A 6,000-nucleotide genomic window follows, 5' to 3' on the forward strand; every position below is an offset into this window, starting at 1 on the left:
TGCTCTACAGATGGTACCACCGACATCAGCAGCTCCTGCTGTAGAGTCAGGTGCTAGACAATATGAAATTGAAACCTAAACCTGGCCCTAAATACACTTCTAACACCTGAAGACTATTCTTTTATAACCCAAAAGGAAACACATTTATTATTCCTTTTTTACGATAGTCACCGTTTTTATATTTATTTTGTTTTAATGTTATCACTAAAGGGAAAATTTCAGCTACTTCTTCTATTATACATTTGGGATAGTAACTCTAAATTTCACATTGCTCGTGCAGTTATGAACAAGATAAATTTGAGTCATGGACCAAACCTGGAAGCTTATAAATCAAAAGGCACCACAGGTACTCTGTGTTCTTGTTAGCCAGTCCCTAGGATTTAGATAGGAAAAAAATATTAAAACATGAAAATAATATACTGTTAAAGTTGATTAGCTGGCTGTAGTCTCCTAGATACAGAAGATTTCCTCCTTTTGCACAGCAGGTGTATGCATGACTTATGCAGGCAAAGCTCAATTTTGTAAAGGTTAAATTTGATCAAATTGATTAAATACAGATCTTTCTTACATTCTATCAGTATCACATTTATGCTTACTGGTTAGAAACCTGTTTTCCAAAGGCCATAGTCATTTCCTTACTTTACTGGGTCTGATTGTTAAGTATCTAAAATTTCAAATAAAGAAACAATCCTTTTACTTGTAACTTGAAATTGCCTTAAATAACCCCCTGCAAAAATGGTCCTGTTCACCTGTGACAAAGAAAATAAGTAAACATTTCTTCCAGCCCTCTGTGTTTGGCACACTGGTGCTCAGGCCAGATGAAATGATTAGTTCAAGTAAAAGTAGTTTTATCAAACCAGAAGAACAAAGTTTCCAAAAACATCACACACTGAGAGAAATAAATTGAATTATTCCTTTTGGGCAAAACTGAAAACACAAGTTTGGATTTGGCAAAAGTTTAAAAGTCAAGCTAAGAACTACGTGTATGATTAGTACTGTTGATTTTGACAGGGATTCTTATAGAGCTGGCAAATGTTTAAAAATCCTTCTAAGCACACATTCATTGCAGAACTGGGGAAAAATTAGCCCTGTTTCTGGGAAAATTAATGCATTAAATTCCCATTTCATCTGGTAGTGGATAATGTTCAATACCTTGAGTGGAAGTTACTCACTCTAGGGACAAGAGTGCTCATTTACACCTGGGCTGACGGCTGGTGGTGGGCAGGGTTTCAGTTCCTGACCATGAAAAACCTTTGCATCATCCAGGAATTATAATGGAATTTATTCAGGGTCGTTAACTACACAGAGACAGCTGTGAGCACTAGTAAGATTTACTTAGCATGAGGATATAAAAATTAACCAATCTCCTAGATTATAGACACGAATCTGTGCTCTGAATCTGTACCGATCAATGCTAAATGAATCATTAATATTCTGTATGAAGCAGAAAAAAGAAGTCGATGAAAGCTGATCCTGCTACCTTGTCATTACACTCTCTATTACCACAAGTTCATCCAAAATTGCAAATCATTACAGCTTCTCCAGCATCTGCCACACTCCGCTCCTGTCCCTGGAGCTCTCAGAGAGTCAAATATGTTTACTAAAGCATAAAACTACTAGCACCACTCATCCATGGTTACACAGACACATCTGAACATTACTTTAAAAGTGTCATAGACCTTATATTTATTGTTCTGAATAAACATTAGTCTCATGAGCAGAGAAGCACCAAGGACCGGAGCCTGGTAATTACTCGCAGGATAGGTACACTGCCATTAGCTGCAATGAAAGCCTCTCTGTCTTTCCATGTCAGTGGATTTCAGCGCTAGGAAACACTTTCTTACATCAGACAGGAGAATTTAACTCCCTGCTTCTTCAGTCTTATGTACTTAGGCAATAAGACCATAATGTTGCTGGATGTTTGACTGGCTTTTGACACAAATTGCACCAGACACGGTACATGGATAATTAGCAGTGCATACAGGCTCTGTTTTTAATCCAAGCCTTTTAACGTAAGTCTCATAAAACAATATTTGGATTACCTGAAATATTTCATATTTTCATTTTTTGCAAATACTGTAGCCTCTCCTACGGTGTGGATAAAATCTTGATTTTTTTTTTTTATAATAAAATTTTGATACATTGATATAAAATTTTTTAATAAAATTTTGAGGGTTTAACATGTTTTTATTGTTATTTTTATTTTAAAACTTAAATACTTAAACATTTTCAAAATTAATATTGCTGTATGAGCCATTTTTATGAAAATTGAGCACATTTTTAAAGTCAACAAACAAAAAAAATAGGCAGGCACTAAGCTCTAGCAGTGCAATTTTCTGTAAATAAAGGTTCAACTGTGTATTTGATATCAACACACTACAAATATTAAGACAATACAAAATTTTTTTTATACTATCATATTTCTAGTTAGAAGGAATCTTTTCAAAGGGGTTTTCGTACAGTGTAAGCTAAATATGGCATCAGCAGCACGAGGTCAAGGAAATGAGAACCAAGTCTGACCCTGAGATGTTTCTGTAAAATGCTATTTAAGGACTGTGACCAAGGGAGAAAGACACGTTCACCCAAGACACTGAAATGTGTCCATGCTCTCTGTGCTCACTAGGCAGCAGAGGAGTTCATTCTGTAACACAAACCCAACAACTTATTAACCCACAGCCTTTATGACTACCAAAAATTGGAGCTACTTCTACTGCTACTCGAAACTGAAGTGTTGAACTCCTTCCAGTCTTTCATTGATATGCTACAGTAAATCGAGAGAGAGAAGAAGAAAAGCAAAACTAGCAATACCAGAATTTTCCACTATTTTTCTGACAGCCCCAGAACCAAAAGCCAATGTGTGTTTTGGCAGAGCAAAACTTTCAGGCTGACGGGAATTGGGATTATCCTGGTTTGCATCAGCTACTGGCCTGACCCAGGGCCTTTGGCACTGTGCTCCAAGGGCTGGGTTTGACAGGCTGAGAGGCTGGAGAGCCTCATCCCACTGCACTGTGCTGCAGAGTGCTCTGGGCTGGAGTGCTGTGGGGCTGGAGGCTCCACACGCTGACACAAACCCAGGCACTGTGCCATAAGGCTTTTATAACTCCTCTCTCAGCCTCACAGAAGGCAATAGGCAGCCTTTTCTTCTCCAGTAAAAATCTGCCTTTATGCATTGCTCATATTCAGCTCACAATCAGATGCTATGCAGATCAGTGCCCAAAATATCAATCCAGCCAAATGTTTGCCAGAGCTTTAGGGAAACCTTACGGTCTCAGAACTATTTGCATTCTGAGTTGAATGTGCTTTAATTTCTATCTACTAGCATCTGCTATTGTTTTCGCAATCTTTTAGATGGGTTACTTGGATTATTAGCAAGTAACAACTGTGATTTGACTCTTTTTTTCCACTTTTCCCTCCCCCAGTATGGAAAGGCAGCAGACTTTGTATGAAACTCTGCTACAAATCGGTCCATCCTGTTCATTTGATTTGACATTTTGGTTTTTCACTTTGAGGTTTGCTTTCTAGTGTCCACCCAAACCTCAGAACAACATAATCTACGTGCCACAGAGGTAACCTCTTAAGCTCTATTCCAGTTGTGTTTGATCTAAGCCTGTGTTGACAGCTTTCCTTCCCAGTCTGTGTTCAGTCCTTAGTCACTTACTGCCTTTTCTTCCCAGCCCACAAGCACATTATTCTGTAAAAGACCTGTCACTGATATATCCTCCTTGCTCTACAACTTTTATTCCCCCAGCCTTTCATTAGCAGATGCCAATCTCTCCTATTTATCAACTGGCACCAGAGAAATTGCTGGATTTTCTCTTTTTCTTTCTAGACCCGTATTTCAGATCTTCCTGGGCAGACCAAGCTGGGAAAAGAGGTGGTGGCAAAAACAGTGGTGAGGAATTGCATTAAACTATGAAAGCAGCAGGCAACAGCTGTGGCCCTTGAACAACAAAAAGCTTAGAACATTCACCTTTTTAATTTATCTAATAAAAATGGATGATAGTGGTGTGGGATGGATTCTAGCTGCTTTCGGCTGGTGTTTGGATGAGCAACAACTCAAAGATCCTCAGGAGTCCTCGCTTAAGAGAGTGCTGATTCTCCCTCTGGTTTGCTTTCCAATACTTGGGAAGCACTAATGAGTGTTTTAAATCAAAGAGCATCTCAAATATTAATGATGTTTCAATGTGCCTCCTATTTAACGTAAAGCAGCACATAGCGCTTTTCAGCTGATTCCATTTTTTTAAATGGATTTTGCTCTCTAACTGGCATTAGCAGGAGACCTCCGAGTGGCATTAACATATTAAGGGCGCTTAGTTCCCTGCCTGTCTGCATCCCAGCCACCCAGTGAGCAGCAGTTATGGCTGAGCTTGTGGAAATTCCTTGCAGGAACAGATTCATACGCAGACACCTTTTACGCCCTTTGCTTTAGCACATCTTTGTATTTTATATTTTTATAGGGATTGGCTGTCAGAGGAGACATACCACATCACGTTGTTTATATACAACACCATTACAAAGACTTCATGTTTAGCTGCAGTTCACTAGGCCTGTTTTCCTTTTGGGGGGTAGTTTGTGCCAAAATGAGAGGAAACAGCATTTCCTCTGAGAGTAATGAGCAGCTGGTGCTTTTGCCCTGGTGTTTATGGGATGTAATAGGCACAGTGGCACATTTGGAACTGGTTGGAGAGAAAACTAAATGCTGCTTTCTTTTATCTTTATCACCCCCTCTCCCAAGAAGGCTTTTCAGTTTCTATGGTTTACACCAATTTTAGAAAAGGCAATAAAAATAAAGCCACAGCACTTTGCCACAACGTAGTCAGATATTACAACGTACTCTTTGTAAAGATGGACTGGTTTTATCTACTGGAACCAGAAAAACTAAGACAATAAAATATTTTTAAAACTTCTTCAAATAGCTCTTGGAAGAATTAGAGCAAAGGGAGTACATCTGGAAATCATATTTGGAGAACCAGTGAAATTGCCAAAACCCGTGTATCTGCTCTTCTGGCCATTGTCTGACCTTAACTTGCATATTCATGGCCGACATTCTCAGACCAATAAACTAAGCCAATGTCAGGACAACAGTCGAAGAACTTTAAAAGTACCTATTTCTCCTACATTGCATTTACCAGTTCTTCAACCAGTGTAAATTGGTATAGCTCCATTAACTGTGATAGTGCAACTCTCTGAAAACAAAACAAACCCATTGAAACAGAACCAGGATCTGCTCCTTTATTCACTGCTGATTAGACCATTATGGATTGTGAATAGGGGTGGCAAACACTGTTCCACAGACAATGTCCTCTTCATCAGCCATACTAATTGGTATTTGTGGTGACCTCATAAACACTGCATAAACTAATGATCCACACTTGATAGCATTTCAGTAGCCAAAAAGTATTTGTTTGTGTTGGTACAGTGCAACGAAACAGATAATTATTATCTACCCTTCTGATAACAGTGCTCTTTATGTGGATCACCATTAATCCAAAAACTTCTGTCATTCTTAAGTAGTGATGCCACACCGGTGATTTAGCAATGAGGTTATGGGCAAGCAAGGAGCTGGACTCTTGCAAGAAGGTTACAGAAAATACTTTAGAAGGATGCTACTTTGATATTATTTGGTTGATAAGTCTAAATATATTCTTATGGAACTATCTTTTTAAACAGTTCAAAGACACATTAAGCTTTAAAACTGGCTATTTATTTCACATTGCCTAAAATTTGCAACCTAAATACAGATTTAGGCAGCTTATTTGATTAACTTTAGTCTTTCTCAAATTACACCTTCCCACAAAAGCAAGTTAGAATTTAAAATCCTACTGTAAGAATCTAGTTTGAAAAAAAAAAAACAAGTTTTAGCATTTCTCAGGGGAAATATATCACGGTCAGAACCCTGGTCATGGGAACCTCCAAATGGGTTAAGGCTCCTTTGAATGTTCACAGCATCCATGAGACAAGAAAACTCTACACATGCCAAGAGGTTATTTACTTGGGTCA

The sequence above is a fragment of the Cyanistes caeruleus genome, chromosome 10 (genome assembly GCF_971803275.1).
Source record: "Cyanistes caeruleus chromosome 10, bCyaCae1.hap1.1, whole genome shotgun sequence".
NCBI classification, from domain to species: Eukaryota; Metazoa; Chordata; class Aves; order Passeriformes; family Paridae; genus Cyanistes; species Cyanistes caeruleus.